This window comes from Ornithorhynchus anatinus, chromosome 3 (genome assembly GCF_004115215.2).
Source record: "Ornithorhynchus anatinus isolate Pmale09 chromosome 3, mOrnAna1.pri.v4, whole genome shotgun sequence".
Lineage (NCBI taxonomy): Eukaryota > Metazoa > Chordata > Mammalia > Monotremata > Ornithorhynchidae > Ornithorhynchus > Ornithorhynchus anatinus.
In genome coordinates, this window is record NC_041730.1 from 34,065,705 (window position 1) to 34,080,516 (window position 14,812).

Below are 14,812 nucleotides of genomic sequence, written 5' to 3' on the forward strand. Positions count from 1 at the left end.
ATGGAGAAAGGGCAATAAGCACTAGGTGATATTGTGATCGATCTTTGATTGCCATTAACAATCAGATGTGGTTTTGAGGTGGCATAAATGTGAATTGAGCCCTTGTTTCCTAGCAGCGTGGCTCAGTGGAAAGAGCATGGGCTTTGGAGTCAGGGCTCATGAGTTTGAATCCCAGCTCTGCCACTTGTTGGCTGTGTGACTGTGGGCAAGTCACTTAACTTCTCTGTGCCTCAGTTCCCTCATCTGTAAAATGGGGATTAAGACTGTGAGCCCCACGTGGGACAACCTGATTCCCCTATGTCTACCCCAGCGCTTAGAACAGTGCTCGGCACATAGTAAGCGCTTAACAAATACCAACATTAGCAGTGTCCTTGTTGGAAGAAGAAAAAGAGGTTTTGGATTTTGTTTTCAAACAACATGCTCTGAATGAAAGGCATTGGCTTTAAAGCCATCCAGTTTTTATATGATTTAAACTGATTTTCTTTTCAGTTTTCTGTTGCCAAATTGCTGCTCTGGAGGCTTGAGGTTTGCACGCTCACATATATGAGGACAATAGCACTGCTCTGAACCTCTCATTATTCTTGTTAAGCACAATAGCAAGGTAGCCCAAAGACCCAGAGGGTGGTCTTTGGCTTCTGTCTGCCAATTGATAGAGGTGCTGATAGGCGGGATAAATTGCTTTTCCTAATTGGAATGGGCAAAGGGCAATGTCCTGTGCTCTGTGCTTTAGCTTTATGGAGGAAATAAAAATCCCTAATAATAATAATGGTGGTATTTGTTAAGCGCTTATTATGTGCAAAGCACTGTTCTAAGCGCTGGGGGGATACAAGGTGATTGAGTTGTCCCACTTGGGGCTCACAGTTTTAATCCCCATTGTACAGATGAGGTAACTGAGGCACTGAGAAGTTAAGTGACTTGACCAAAGTCACACAGCTGACAAGCGGTGGAGCCGGGATTAGAACCCATGACCTCTGACTCCCAAGCCCAGGCTCTTTCCATTGAGTCACACTGTTTTTCAGAGAAGCAGCGTGGCGCAGTGGAAAGAGCATGGGCTTTGGAGTCAGGGGTCATGAGTTCGAATCCCAGCTCTGCCACTTGTCAGCTGTGTGACTGTGGGCAAGTCACTTAACTTCTCTGGGCCTCAGTTCCCTCATCTGTAAAATGGGGATTAAGACTGTGAGCCCCACGTGGGACAACCTGATTCCCCTGTGTTTACCCCAGCGCTTAGAACAGTGCTCTGCACATAGTAAGCGCTTAACAAATACCAACATTATTATTATTATTATTGTTTTTCTGCTTCTCTGCTTCTGCTTCTTTCCTAGAAATAATATCTGGGAATGCCCTCTTTGTCCCAATTTTTCCTCATAGCAAATCACTTAAAGCACTTGCTATTCACCTCACCCTCAGCTCCATAGCACTTATGTACCTATCAGTAATTTATATTAATGTCTGCCTCCCCCACTAGACTGTAAGCTCCTTGTGGGCAGGGAACGTCTACCAACTCCATTTTATTGTACTCTCCAAAGCTCTTAGTATAGTGCTCTGCACATGATTGAATGAATGAATGAATGCACCCAGTAAGTGCTCAATAATACTACTGATTGAGCAGGGAACATTACCAAATCTTTTTGTTGCCCATAGCATTAGAAACTGGGAGTGCTACCAGGTCTCCCTGAAGTCTAGGTTCCGTCCCCATTTTCCTTCTTCTGACAGTGTGTAGGAGCAGCTCTTGGGAAGCCACCTGTTTCTTTGGACCTGTCAGCCAGAACCTAGTCTTCTGCAGTGCAGATGGTGTCCTGAATGGGATGGGGAGGAGTTTAAAGGGACTTGAAGTAATAAGAACATTTATGGAAAAAAAAATTCATATCATCAAGGTCCTAAGACTTGTTTTGAAACAAAACCAGTAATTTTATCGTGCGATCCTGCAATTTGTCTTGGAGTCTAGCACATTCTTGACCCTCAGTAGATCGCTTTATCATAAATGTTGTACTTTATTAGATTAAAGCAATGCACATTTTTTTTATCATGATGGAATTGACCCTTTAAGCTTTTCAGCAGTTAGACAAAGGAAGAAGTAAGGAGAGAGAACCAGGAAAAAAATTGTCACAAAGGAAAAGAGTGATTTGGCTTGTCATATCCATCAATCAACAATACAATTTACTTTAGTCATATTTGAGTGCTTACTGTGCACAGAGCACCGCACTAAGTGATTGGGAAAGTACAATACAGTAATAAGCAAACACATTCCTTGCCCACATTGGCTTAAAGTCTAGAGTCGGAGAGTTTATGATATTCAGGGCACTATACTAAGTCCTTGGGAGGGGAAAATATAACATAGTTGGTAGACATGATCTCTCTCCTCAAGGAACTTTCATATAGTTAAAGCTGGTAATAGTGTGAAAGCCGTAAGTGTGGATGTCCAGTTTTGATTGTCTCCAGGATTTCAGTCTCCCTAGTGGAAAGAAAATGGTTGCAGCCTCTGTTTTTGATATTTATCTAATGCACACTGAGAACTATGCTCGAACTCTGCCAATGGTATTAAGTGCTTACTGTGTGCAGAACATTGTGCTAAACACCTGGAAAGGTACAATACAGCAGACTTAGTGGACATGTACCCTGCCCGCAATGAGCTTACAGTCTAGAACATTCATTAAAAATTTAAAGTAATAAATGTGTTGAAGGATATGAGTACTATGGCGATAAGGACAAGGTTGTTCCCTATAGATCTTGTTTTCTCTCATTACTCCATCCTGGGGTCAAAACCCCTGTCACCTCCACAGTATATTGGAAAGAGGGGAGTTGAGGAGATGGAAATTGATTTGTCTAGAATGAGCATTCAACATGAGATGAAATGTGGTGATAGACCTCTAGAAATGGAGAAACCCAAGTAAGATTATTGTGAGGGAAGGGATAGTAACATTACTGTCACAGATCAACTTTCCAGTAGCTCTGCCAGATATAGGAGCCCTGAGAGTCATTCAGAATGTCAAAACAAGGCAAATTCAGATACCCCTAGAGCCATCTGGTGATTGTTATTAGGAGTATATCATTTGGGTCATGTTTGGAAAAAGATTTGTTCAAGAATTTTCTTGTGAGATGTGGAGACCTTGTTGGTAGAGCTTAATGCATTTATCATTCTCTTGCTTCTTTTAGGTGTAATTACATGGACACTTTTTCCTGGTTTTTTATAGGTTATTTGGGCAGTTGCAGGAACTGGAATTTGTGCCTTCACTGCTTTCTGCCTTAAGAAGCAATTAATCACTGGGTTTGGAGAAAACTGAGTGAAACAAGGTGAAAATTATACCAGAATTTAAGACCTTAAACCACAGCAAGGAATTGAAGTGCATTTTCTGGGCTAGTCAGTAGCTATCTTCCCTTTACCATCACCCTAACATAAAAAATCAGTTGAAGGTGATCAAGTCTCCTTTAGAAGTGTTTTCCACTCAATTTTAAAAAAGCATGAAATTTGAAAGATTAAGCATACTCCTCAAAAGAAGAATAACCACTATCTTGGTCATCCCTTCTTTTATTTGGAAGGTAGCACCCAAGGGGAACTGGAATCACCTCTTTTCCCATGACTTTAAGATTGTGCACATTCGTAGTGGCATTTAAGCACTCACTATGTACCAAGAATGATACTTAGACTGTGAGTCCAATATGGGACAGGGATTGGGCAGAGCATGGTTAGATTTCACCTAATGTAGTGCTTAGAAAAATGCATCACATAGCTTAAGCACATAAGTCCCATTAAAAAAAATTGGTACCGAATGCTGTAGATACAAGATAGTTTAGATACATTCCCTATCCCACATGGAGCTCACAGTCAAAGTAGAAGGCAAAACAAGTATTAGATCTTCATTTTACAATTTTTCAGTGCCTTCTATTCTGTCACAGTATTTCTGCTCAGATAGTAGAGTAACCATGGGGAAGGACAGAGAGAGAACCTGAAGAGAGTGTCCCAAACAGTCAGCATGTTACAGAGAGCAGGAAATACACTGCAAAATCTAGAAAGGACAGAAAAAGCATCTGTACCTGTAAGCTCACTGTGGGAAGGAAAGTGTCTACCACTCAGTTACACTGTAATCTCCCAAGCATTAAGGACAGTTCTCTGCACACAGTAAGCACTCAAGAAATATGACTGGTCTGCTTTAGAGTTGGGGTACATCAGAACCCCTTTCCCTGCCTCCTACCCAGGAGGATGAAGCATGGAAATTCTTTAATGAAACCTATCCTAACTTTTTTTTATTTGCCATTTTGTCTGAGAAAATGGTTTTGTATGATATTAGACCATTCTGTACAGTGTCCCTGCCACTTCAGATTTGGTTGAATTATGTTTGTTATAGTTGGGTTTCAGGTTATTTGGATTTGGGGCAGGGAAGGGAATTGTATTTAAAAAGTTCATTTTAAAACTTTGTAGCATGATTCTGATAGTGCAGCTTTTAATTTTGTTTTAAACTACAACTGTGGTTAAAAAAACAAAACACTGAAACAAATTCAGAAGAAATGCCTTTGTTTTACAATTTATAATAAAAAATAACTTTATGAAAATTCTCTTTTTGAATACAAGTAAAGGAAGAGTTACTGTATTAAGTACCAGCTGTATTTGAAAACTGAAATGTAAGTTTTTTCAGGGGTTTAAAGACTGTTTGTAATTGACCTAAAAATTGAGAAATTAATGTACTGGAACATTTTTTGAAAGGGCCATAAATAAAGATGAGGATCAAAAGCTTGACATGTTCCTGAGGTTTTGATAATTACAACTAATTGTTTCTCCCAAAGGTTTTCTAGGAGGCTGTTAATAACTATAGCAATAATTATTGCTATACACAGGATAAATAAGGATAACTGAAACAAACTGCAAGGCAAGAATTACCTGTCTTTGGTAAGTGGTGAGTAAAAGACAAGCTGAGGACATTTTGAAAATAAATCAGATTATATTAAAAGTATGTTGGAAGGAGAGGGTTGTTTAAAATCAAAGTTTTCCATGATATTAATCCAACCAACTCTTTATTCAGGAAAGGACTTTCTCATTTATGGATTACCAAGGCCCCAGAAAAAGCTTGACTTTTCTCTGACTTCAATCCACCTTAGGCATTTCACTGTCATTTACATACACCAAAGGACAGAGGTAAGAGGAGAAGGTGAAACACAATTGGCTTCTTGTTAGCAGTTATGAGTGTTTTGGTGGTGGAAAAGCTTAAAACTAACAAGTTTTGAATTATCTGTGTATTTTAAAGTGCCATCTGATTTCCCCCCTCTTCCCCCGCACTGTTAGATAATAGTGTAACTTGAAATATTGGAAGGCCAACTGTTTTCAAATGAAACTGTGATTGATATGGTGACTTTTCTGGATCAACACACAGTGGTTGTATTCCTTACCTTCATTGATTTAAAATTTCTAGTCCCTTGCACAGTATGTAAAAAAGTCTAAGCATACTATTAAAAATAAATGGTACAACTGAATTTTGTTCAGGCCTAGTCCATATTTTGACTTGAGGATCTTTAAATATGTATAAAAATCTCAGAGCTATAGAAAGTTTTATGATTAAAACTGGTTAAGCTGACTGAATTCAATGTTACCTCAGAACAGATTGCTAACTCATCTTTCTCTGATGAGGCAAATCCTGTAGGAGAAATGGATTTATTTGATGGTTCAAACTGTGACTGAAAAATTTACCTTATGCAAATGAAGCTAGAACCCTACCTTCATGAATAAGAAATGAGCACAAGCTCAAGCTTCATATAGACGCTATCAAATTCTTCAAAATCTACTATTCTTTGCAACTTACTGACTTTATTGTGACTTTCATCCATAAAATGCACTCTTACCATATTCCAATTTAAAGGAAAAAAGTTATAATTTAATATTAGCTCAATATTGTTAAAGGAATATGCCTTTATCTAAGGCTACCATATAGAGTTATCTTATAGTGAAAACCAGACATACTATTTAGAATTGCCACTGTCTGGTAGTATAGACAAAATTAATTATGGCAGAAGAAAAACCCTAAATGTGTCAGAGCCAATGCCCTCTTTAGTTAGAACTCTATACTTTTGCATGAAAATGCTACTACTAATGATCACTTTTTCTAAAGAGCCCTAAATGCATCCCTGAGGCCTAATATAGACTAACATCACCCAGCTTATATTTCTGAAATTAGTCTCAGAATCAGTTGCTTATTCTTTCAAATGTAAAGAACCAAAAATCCCCTGCTGACATTTCATAGGTCAGCACGGATAGTCCTCGATATCTTCTCAGTCTACAGTGCCCATAAAGGTTTTTAGATAGAGTTCAGCATATTAAGAATTCTTTATAAGCAATGGGGCCCCTAGGACCCTCTGTATAGTTAATCATATTGAGTGCATGCTCTGCTTACTCTGGGCAGAGCACTGTACTAAGTGCTTGGGAGAGTACAATATAACAGAGTTGGTAGACATATTCCCTGCCCACAGTGAGCTCACAGTCTAAAAGGGAAGTCATTAATATAAATAAATCATGGATATGTACATAAGTGCTCTGAGTCTGAGGAAACGGTGGATAAAGGGAGCAAATTAGGATGATACAGGAGTGGGAAGAGAGGAAATGAGGGTTTAGTCGGGAAAGCCCGCTTAGAGAAAACATACCTTCAATAACACTTTGGAAGTGGGAAGCGTAATCATCTGTCAGATATGAAGAGCGAGGGACATTCCAGGCTAGAGGCAGGATGTGGGAGAGAGGCGGGCAGCGAGATAGACAAGATCAAGGTACAGTGAGTAGGTTGGCATTAGAGGAGTGAAGTGTGCAGGCTGGGCTGTAGGAGAGCATCGAGGTGAGGTAGGAAGGGGTGAAGTGATTGTGTTATAAAGTTGATGGTAAGGAATTACACTTGATGTGGAAGTGGATGGGCAACCACTGGGGGGTTCTTGAGGAGTGGGGAAACGTAGATTGAATGTGTTTATAGAAAAATGATCCAGGCAGCAGGGTGAAGTATGGACTGGTGTAGGGAGAGACAGGAGGCAGGGAGGCCAGCAAGGAGGCTGATAAAGTAATCAAGATGGGATAGGGTAGAGTAATGTTTAGAAAGTATCAATTTAAACCTGCAGAATAATGACAGTACTACAGATTGCTTCATTTATGTACACAGTTACATTGAAAATGACAAAACCTTGATTTAAAAGTATTACTTTGGTATAGATTGGTGTGGGTAGCACAGTACTCTTTCCTGATTTTTTTTCTTTTTTTTTTTAAAGGGGGAGGGTGGAGAGTTTGTACAATTTCTGGAGTTGTGAAATTACTCTAGGGAACTCACTGAAGCCCAGTTCTCATCAGTACTATTATCTTGAATAGGACTTACACTCATAAATCCCCTATGAATCAATAGGTGTCTAGGCTTCCTACTGATTAGTTCCTACTATATTTCAGAGTTGCTTCCTGCCTCTTAGCTGGGATGGATATCCATATATTGGCAGCTTTAGAGCTCCCATTTATGCAATGACTGGACACGCATAGGCAGATGCTTATTCAGAGCTAACAAAATAGCAGATTCAAAATGGTATTATTTGTCCTGCAGGATTAACAGGAGAACTGGCAGTGCAGTTAAACAGAACAGGGCTATAGCAACATCCATGTTCTGGCATCAAAACACTAGGGCAGAACTGGAGGGAGGGAAAAATGGAGAAAATTACACTTAGTGAAGGAAACATGAGGGCTGTCTAGTATTCCCTTGGTACCAGCATTTGCACTTTGCCAACTTGGAGGACACTGTTCTGAAGGCCAGAGTCCAGGGGATATTATTGTAGTTTTCCATAGCAACCTCACTCACTTTCTCTCCCTGGTTTAAGTTAATCTTCTCATCTCACTCACTGTAAAGACACATTAAACAAACAAACAAGCAAAAAAATACAAAAAAATTTTTTTGAGATCTTGAAAATTTCTTTATCTGGTCTACAAGTGGTATTAGCTGCATTAATATAAAAAAAGAGTATTAGTGTACAGATAAATTTTGTTGTTGTTTGGATTTAATGTAGTTACAGTAGTGTTGCTATGGAGACTGACAGTGACAGCTGTTGCCTTGTTTTCTCCAAGGAATTGTATGGTAATTATGGTCAAAAGGTGTTTTCTCTTGAGGCATGGAATTTTATTAAAATTCTGAAAATAAATGAACAGGTAGTATATAAAACTCTATTCTCATCAATAGTAACTAACAATCTTATAGGATTTTAATGATAGCTAATTTTCTGAGGAAAATGTATGTAGTGGATTTAACTTATTATGAGTGAATAAACACTACTGTCTAGTCAAAAGACTATTTAAAGCATAGATTTGTACTATTTTTTCCTGATGGAAGAAAAACATTTCTATCTTAACAAATGTGTGGCTAAGTGGTCCGCTCTAGTGATTTTTAGCAGGAGTTTTCCAAAAATAATATCTTGATTTTTGTAGAATATTTTTATTCCTAAAGTATTTTCATAGTGCTCATTTCATTTTTGTCCTCAAAATACAGATGACGAAACTGAGACATAAAGATCTTAAACCCAAAGTTACAGAGCTGATACTAGCAGGCCTTCTGATTCCCAGACCCTTTAGGTTTTTTTGGGGGGGCGGCGGGGGGGTGGTTTTATATTACATAATGGCATCCAAGATTCTAATGTGCAAGAAGAGATCAAAAAATTTATCCTGGCTATTGGCTCCCATCTGAGATCAAACCTAATCCTCCTCCCATCCTCCATCATCTTCCTGACCCAGAAGTGTAGAGTGGGAGAAGATTAAACTGAAGTCTCTCATGGTGGAGTGTGTGAAACCTAAAGACTTCTGTATAGTGGCTGGTGACTGGTTACAGCTTTGTGCTGGCAATCTGAGAGCCCTTCATCACATTTTCAGCCACCTTCTCATTGCTTGGTTTGGAGACCTAAGCCAACCCTTGCCTGTTGTTTGACCTTGGACACGTCATTTAACAAATCTGTGCCTCAGTTTTCTCATCTGAAAAATGGATATTGAATACCTGTTCTCTCTCCCCTTTAGAGTGTAAACCCCAAAGTAGGACAGGGTCTGTGTCCAATCTAATTGTTGGATAACTTCCTCACTGTTGGATAAAACAAAGTAAATTGACTTGCTCCCTACTCTCTCAAAACCCCTGGGCTGTGGCTGAATTTCTTCATCTTGTTTAAGAAGTGCCTTGAGATTGTAACCACAACTCAGGTTGCTTTTTCAAGCATAATCCATTTTATAGAAGGAATGAACATGAGGTTGTGTGAGATTGCATATAAAGTATAGTGGAATGACAGATGTTTCTCATAGCTAATCTAATAAATATCAAAACATTTATTCCAACATGGATCACTTTTCTTGATGGCAGTCAATGCTCAGGCAAAATAGTACGGCACTTTACAGTGAGTGAGATGAGAAGATTAGTAACCCCAATCTTCAGCTTTCTGCTTTCCATATTTTTTCTGAAATGACTATATTACTACATCTGGCATATTTCAGAAGAAAATAGAATTTTAATCTAGTGGGTTGGGTGCTTGAATCCCTGGCATTTCCTGGCAATACTTATTTTTGTCCATAACTTGGCTCAAGCAGTAATAAGGTATTTCTACCAGAGACATATTTTAGACAGACAAATGAGCCCATGTGAGATTTGCTATGCCTCCTAGTTTGCCTTTTCACGTTGTTGGCCAAAAAAAGATATATTGGCATTATGCATAAGAACTTTCCTTCAACTTCCATCTTTGGAAAGTTGAGTGCATAGCTATGTAGGAAGGGAAATTCAAAGACCCTTTGAAAGGTTGAAGAGCTAGCAGAAGAGCCTCCCAATAGCCTTGGGCAAGAGGGAAAAGTAGCAGGAAAGATAGAGGGGTATATTAAGGGGGGAAAGAGAAAGGAAATACAGTCTATGAAGGGTTTCAAATATGAGGGCAATTCAGGGTTTGAAGTGGGGAGGAGTAATGGCAATTTAGGAGGTTTAATTGCATATGATTTCTGGTTAAAGGGGTTAGGTTTTCGAAGCCTGTCATGAAGCTGGACACTACTTATTTTTTCACAGAATGGTAATTGTGGTTCCTTTGCCAGTCTTTGTAACTTCTAGGAAGGAAATGACCCTTCTGTTCAGTTCTGGGAGTTGATTTGGAATGGAGAGCCTAAATAAAACAACTCGCCAGTGAAACAGAACACTGTAAAAAGAGACCTAAAGTGGCAGGTTGGGTTGGATCAAACATGGATAGTATTTTTCCGTCTGGGAACCCCCAACTCACAAACTCTGAAAAAAATCTGATGGGTCATTATAAAGCCCTCTATCCCAAGGCCATTTTGTGTTTTATTACTCTTTATGTCCCAAGGAATTGTAGGAACTCAGTTCAAAAACTACAAGCTATATCCAAGATATTGGTCTTGTGGACTGGAAGGAAATTGTCCTCTCCAAGGACTGTTGATGGGGCTAGTGGATAAAAACTGCAAATTAGTACCACCAAGTCAGCTAATTCATTTAGGAGTGTTATTTGTATTCCCTCACATTCTCCTCTGCCCCCAAGTTTGGAACAAACCATTTATTTTGGCTTCCAGAAGACAGTCAACTCTGCTTTATCCATCCTTATACTCTTCTAAAAGATATATATGTTGTACTTCTCTTTCTCTATCACTTTTCCTATCATAATTTCCAAAAGTTCTGTAACCCCCATCCTCTTCTCTCCATTCAATCGTATTTATTGAGTGCTTACTGTGTGCAAAGCACTATACTAAGCACTTGGGAGAGTACAATATAACAGACACATTTATGCCCACAATAAATGCATAGTCTAGAGGGAGAGACAGACTTTAATATAAAATAAATAGATAAATTACAGATATATACATGTGCTGTGGGAATGGGAGGGAAGATGAGTGAAGGACCAAGTAAGAGGGCGCAAAAGGGAGTAGGAGAAGAGGAGAGGAGGACTTTATCAGAGAAGCCTTCTTGGAGGAGATGTGCCTTCAATAAGGCTTTGAAGTGGGGGAGAGTAATGAGAGGGAGGAAGACCCAGGCCAGAGGTAGGATGTGGGCGAGAGGCAGCTAGCTGGTTGAGATAGAGGCTTGGTGAGAAGTGTAGCATTAGAGGAATGAAGTGTGTGGACTGGGTTGTGGTAGGAAGTTGAGGTAGGGAGCAAGGTGGTGGAATGATTTAAATCCAGTGGTGAGGAGTTTTTGTTTGATGTGGAGGTGATGGGCAATCACTGGAGTTTCTTGAGGAGTGGGGAAACATGATCTGAACATTTTTAAAGAAAATGATTCTGGCAGCAGAAAGGCATATGGACTGGAGTGGGGAGAATCAGGAGGCAGGGAGGTCAGTAAGAAGGCTGATAGGATAATCAAGGCAGATAGGATAAATGCCTGCATTAATGTGGTAGTGGTTTGGACAGAGAGGAGGGGCAGATCTTGGCGAAATCGTGAAGGTAGAACTGATCAGGATTTAGTGATGTCTTGAATATATGGGTGGAACGAGAGAGAGGAGTGAAGGATTTTTTTTTTTTTAAACTCTAGATGACATGGATGAAGGAGGGCACAAAACTCTAACAAGCCTGCAACCTTGGTGTCATCCTTGACTCTGCTCTCTCATTCACCCCACATATCCAGTATTTCACCAAAGCCTGCCAACCTCACCTTCACAACAACGCCAAGATCTGCCCTTTTCTCTGCACCCAAAGCACTACCATATTAATACCATAATTCTGTCCCAACTGGATTACTGAATGTGCCTCCTTTCTGACCTCCCAACTTCCTGTCTCCCCCACTTCAGTCCATACTTCACTCTGCTGCCTGGATTATCTTTCTACAGAAGCATTCAGGGCTTGTTACCCCCCTCCTCAAAAATCTCCAGTGGTTGCCTATAAACATCTATATCAAACAAAATCTCCTCGCTATTGGCTTCAAAGTTCTATATCACCTTGACCCTTCTTACTTCACCTCCCTTCTCTCATTCTACATCCCAGCCTGCACACTTTGTTCTTCTGCTGCTAACCTTCTTACTGTGCCTCAATTTCACCTCTCCCACCATTGACCCCTGGCCCATGTCCTACCTCTGGCCTGGAATGCCCTACCTCCAAGAGACCTTCCCAGACTAAACTTTCCCTTATTCTCAGCCCCTCCCCCTTTCCACATCACCTTGACGGGCTCCTTTTGCTCTACCCGCCCCCTCCCCCCAGCCTTTATATATATATATATATATAAAATCGTATTTATATTGATGCCTGTTTACTTGTTTTGATGTCTATCTTCCCCCTTCTAGACTATAAGCCTGGTATGGGCAGGGATTGTCTCTTTTTATTGCTGAATTGTCCTTTCTAAATGCTTAATACAATGCTCTGCATACAGTAAGTGCTCAATAAATATGATTGAATGAATGAATGAATGGCTTAACTTGTATCTACCACAGTGCTTAGGGCAGTGCTTGAAATGCAATAAGCACTTAACAATTACAATAGTAATCATAATTACCCTCAAAATCCCCGTTACTGAAAAATCTCTCTCTCTCTCTGTCTCTCTCGTCCTTACTTCTATTCTTCTTTCTATCTCCAGCTCTCTTCCTCTTTGTCCCTCTGCCTGTCACTCATTGCTTGTCTATTATCTTGTGATTTTTTTTCCTTTTTTTGACTTTGGTCTCTCCCGGTCTGTGATTTTTTTTCTATTCCCCTTACCTATTTCCACTATAATGGGGAATGAAATTCATCAATATCTTGGTCTTGGAGGCTAATAGATATTAGGGAAGGAGAAGGTCGGGTATTGTCCTCTTTCTTCCTGCTCTTGCAGGAAGTAGGGTTGGGGTTGGAGGCAGCAGTTGGTGGGTAGGCAGGAGAGTTGGGGAAATCCCATGATTGATGGCCCATCAGAGCCACTTTAGTTGTTCCTTTAAGAGGTATGTCTGCAGCATCAGGCAGGACAGAACGGGTAATAGGGAATTTTGCCTGAGACATCCCCACCCTGAGGAGTCATCTAAGCCAGTCAAACACTAGAAGGCAGCAACCCAAATGACAACCATAGGATCTGCTTAACCTATAGATATGAAATCCATACTTTTTTTAGAGAAGCACACAGCTAACCTGTGGATTCTGATTATTTTTCCGTTTCTGGGATGAAATTTTAGATCTCCACCAGTCAGTCTGGTTTAGAAGTGGAGATCTAATGGGAGTATCTGGTTGCTTTTTCTAATTGAGGGGGACTTCTCTTCCTGTTTGTTATGTGGGGCCCCAAAAGAGAACATCATTTTTCATTAGCTGTAACTGAAATCCATATTATGACTTCCTTCCTTAAAAAAATGCTGAGCATAGATGGCTTTGATTTAATTATATGCTGAGAGTCTGTAACCAAGGACTCTGGGGAAATAGATGTGAAACCAATAGGGAGCTACTATAAGGAGATGCAGACTATAAAATGAAAGGTAAAGACAACTCCACTTGTAGGGGGACAGACAGGTAGTATTTCATCTTGAAAACAATCTTCTGTGTTCAGAATTTTAAATCTATCGTTTCAAGCTCCAGGTAAATGGAGATAATCTAGTAATCACATCTGTTAGAAGTTATGCTGAAGTTCATTAGCCCTTTTATATAATCATTAGCCCTTTTATGTCTGATATTTGATTTGAAAACATTTGACATTTTAACCCAGACTTATGCTCCTTAAATCAATTATACATTTACAACCTTAAGCAACTTCATAGGGCAAGGCATACTGGGTAATGAGGAATTTTTTAAATAATAGAGTGTATTTTAATGGGTTTTGTCCTCATCTCATCATTTCAACATTCTGATGACATATGGTTATTTGGGGGGCCAGGTATCTTATTTGTTTACTCAAACCTTTCTTGGTTGTTTTTTCAGCTAAGTGGCTTAGGCTGGGTTAGTGTTGGCCATGGAAACTTAATTTACCTTGAAAATGAAGAAGTGACGGTAGCTTTGGTCACACTCCAGTGCTCTCTCCTCACTGTTCTCGTACTCGTATGTGATAGATATATTAAATATAAGCTCCTTACAAACCCAAGGATATTTTCCAACATGGAAAAACTCTATTCATTTAAACTAGTCTGAAAACTGCAGATTTGATATGAATTAACTTCCACATAATTCAGGAAAGGAAATAATCATTAGCCCTTCTATATAATCATTAGCCCTTTTATGTCTGATATTTGATTTGAAGACATTTGACATTTTAACCCAGACTTATGCTCCTTAAATCAATTATACATTTACAACCTTCAGCAACTTCACAGAGCAAGGCATACTGGGTAATGAGGAAGGAACTGCTGACACAATACTTGGACCCGCTTCTCTAGCAACCATAAGTGTGAGACTTCCAGGGTACGTGACTTCCACTTTTCTTAGAGGTGGCAGCTGCCATTTTTGTCTCAAGAATGGATTCCCCTGCAAAGTCCATTAGTCCCTTTTCTGAAAATCATCATGAAGCTGAAGTCACAGCAGTACTTATGAACATCTGAGATATTTCAGAGGTTTAATCAGGGTCATCTGGCTTCCAGTTGCTAGGCATGGCTTATATTGCCATGGAAACATCAAGGACAAAGAGGAGATTTGGTGGTACTCTAAGCATATGAAAAGTGTCTGTTGGACATGGGCTCCAGTCAACTGCCCTGAGTACCAAAGAGTTACGTTTATTCATCCACACCTCTTCTTGAGGTTAAGAAAATCCTCAGGACCTCAAAAACAGAAGTTTCCATGAAAATCATAACTAATGGAATCAGCGTGGCCTAGAAGAAAGAGCATGAGCCAAGGAGTCCGAGGACCTTCTAAAACCAGCTCCACCACTTAAATGCTGTGTAACCTTGAACTTAACTTCTCTATGCCTTAGTTTTC

At 39.7% G+C, this 14,812-nt stretch overlaps 1 long non-coding RNA gene across 1 annotated transcript in view; it reads left to right on the plus strand.

Annotated features, from left to right (window-relative positions):
* LOC103166197 overlaps window positions 1–14,812 on the plus strand; it is a 258,830-nt gene that overhangs the window by 107,453 nt on the left and 136,565 nt on the right. Inside the window, exons 3-5 of the long non-coding RNA XR_003757825.2 lie at window positions 3,192–3,291; window positions 4,780–4,882; window positions 5,016–5,128. This is a non-coding gene — a long non-coding RNA (uncharacterized LOC103166197). The remainder of the gene's footprint in view (window positions 1–3,191; window positions 3,292–4,779; window positions 4,883–5,015; window positions 5,129–14,812) is intronic.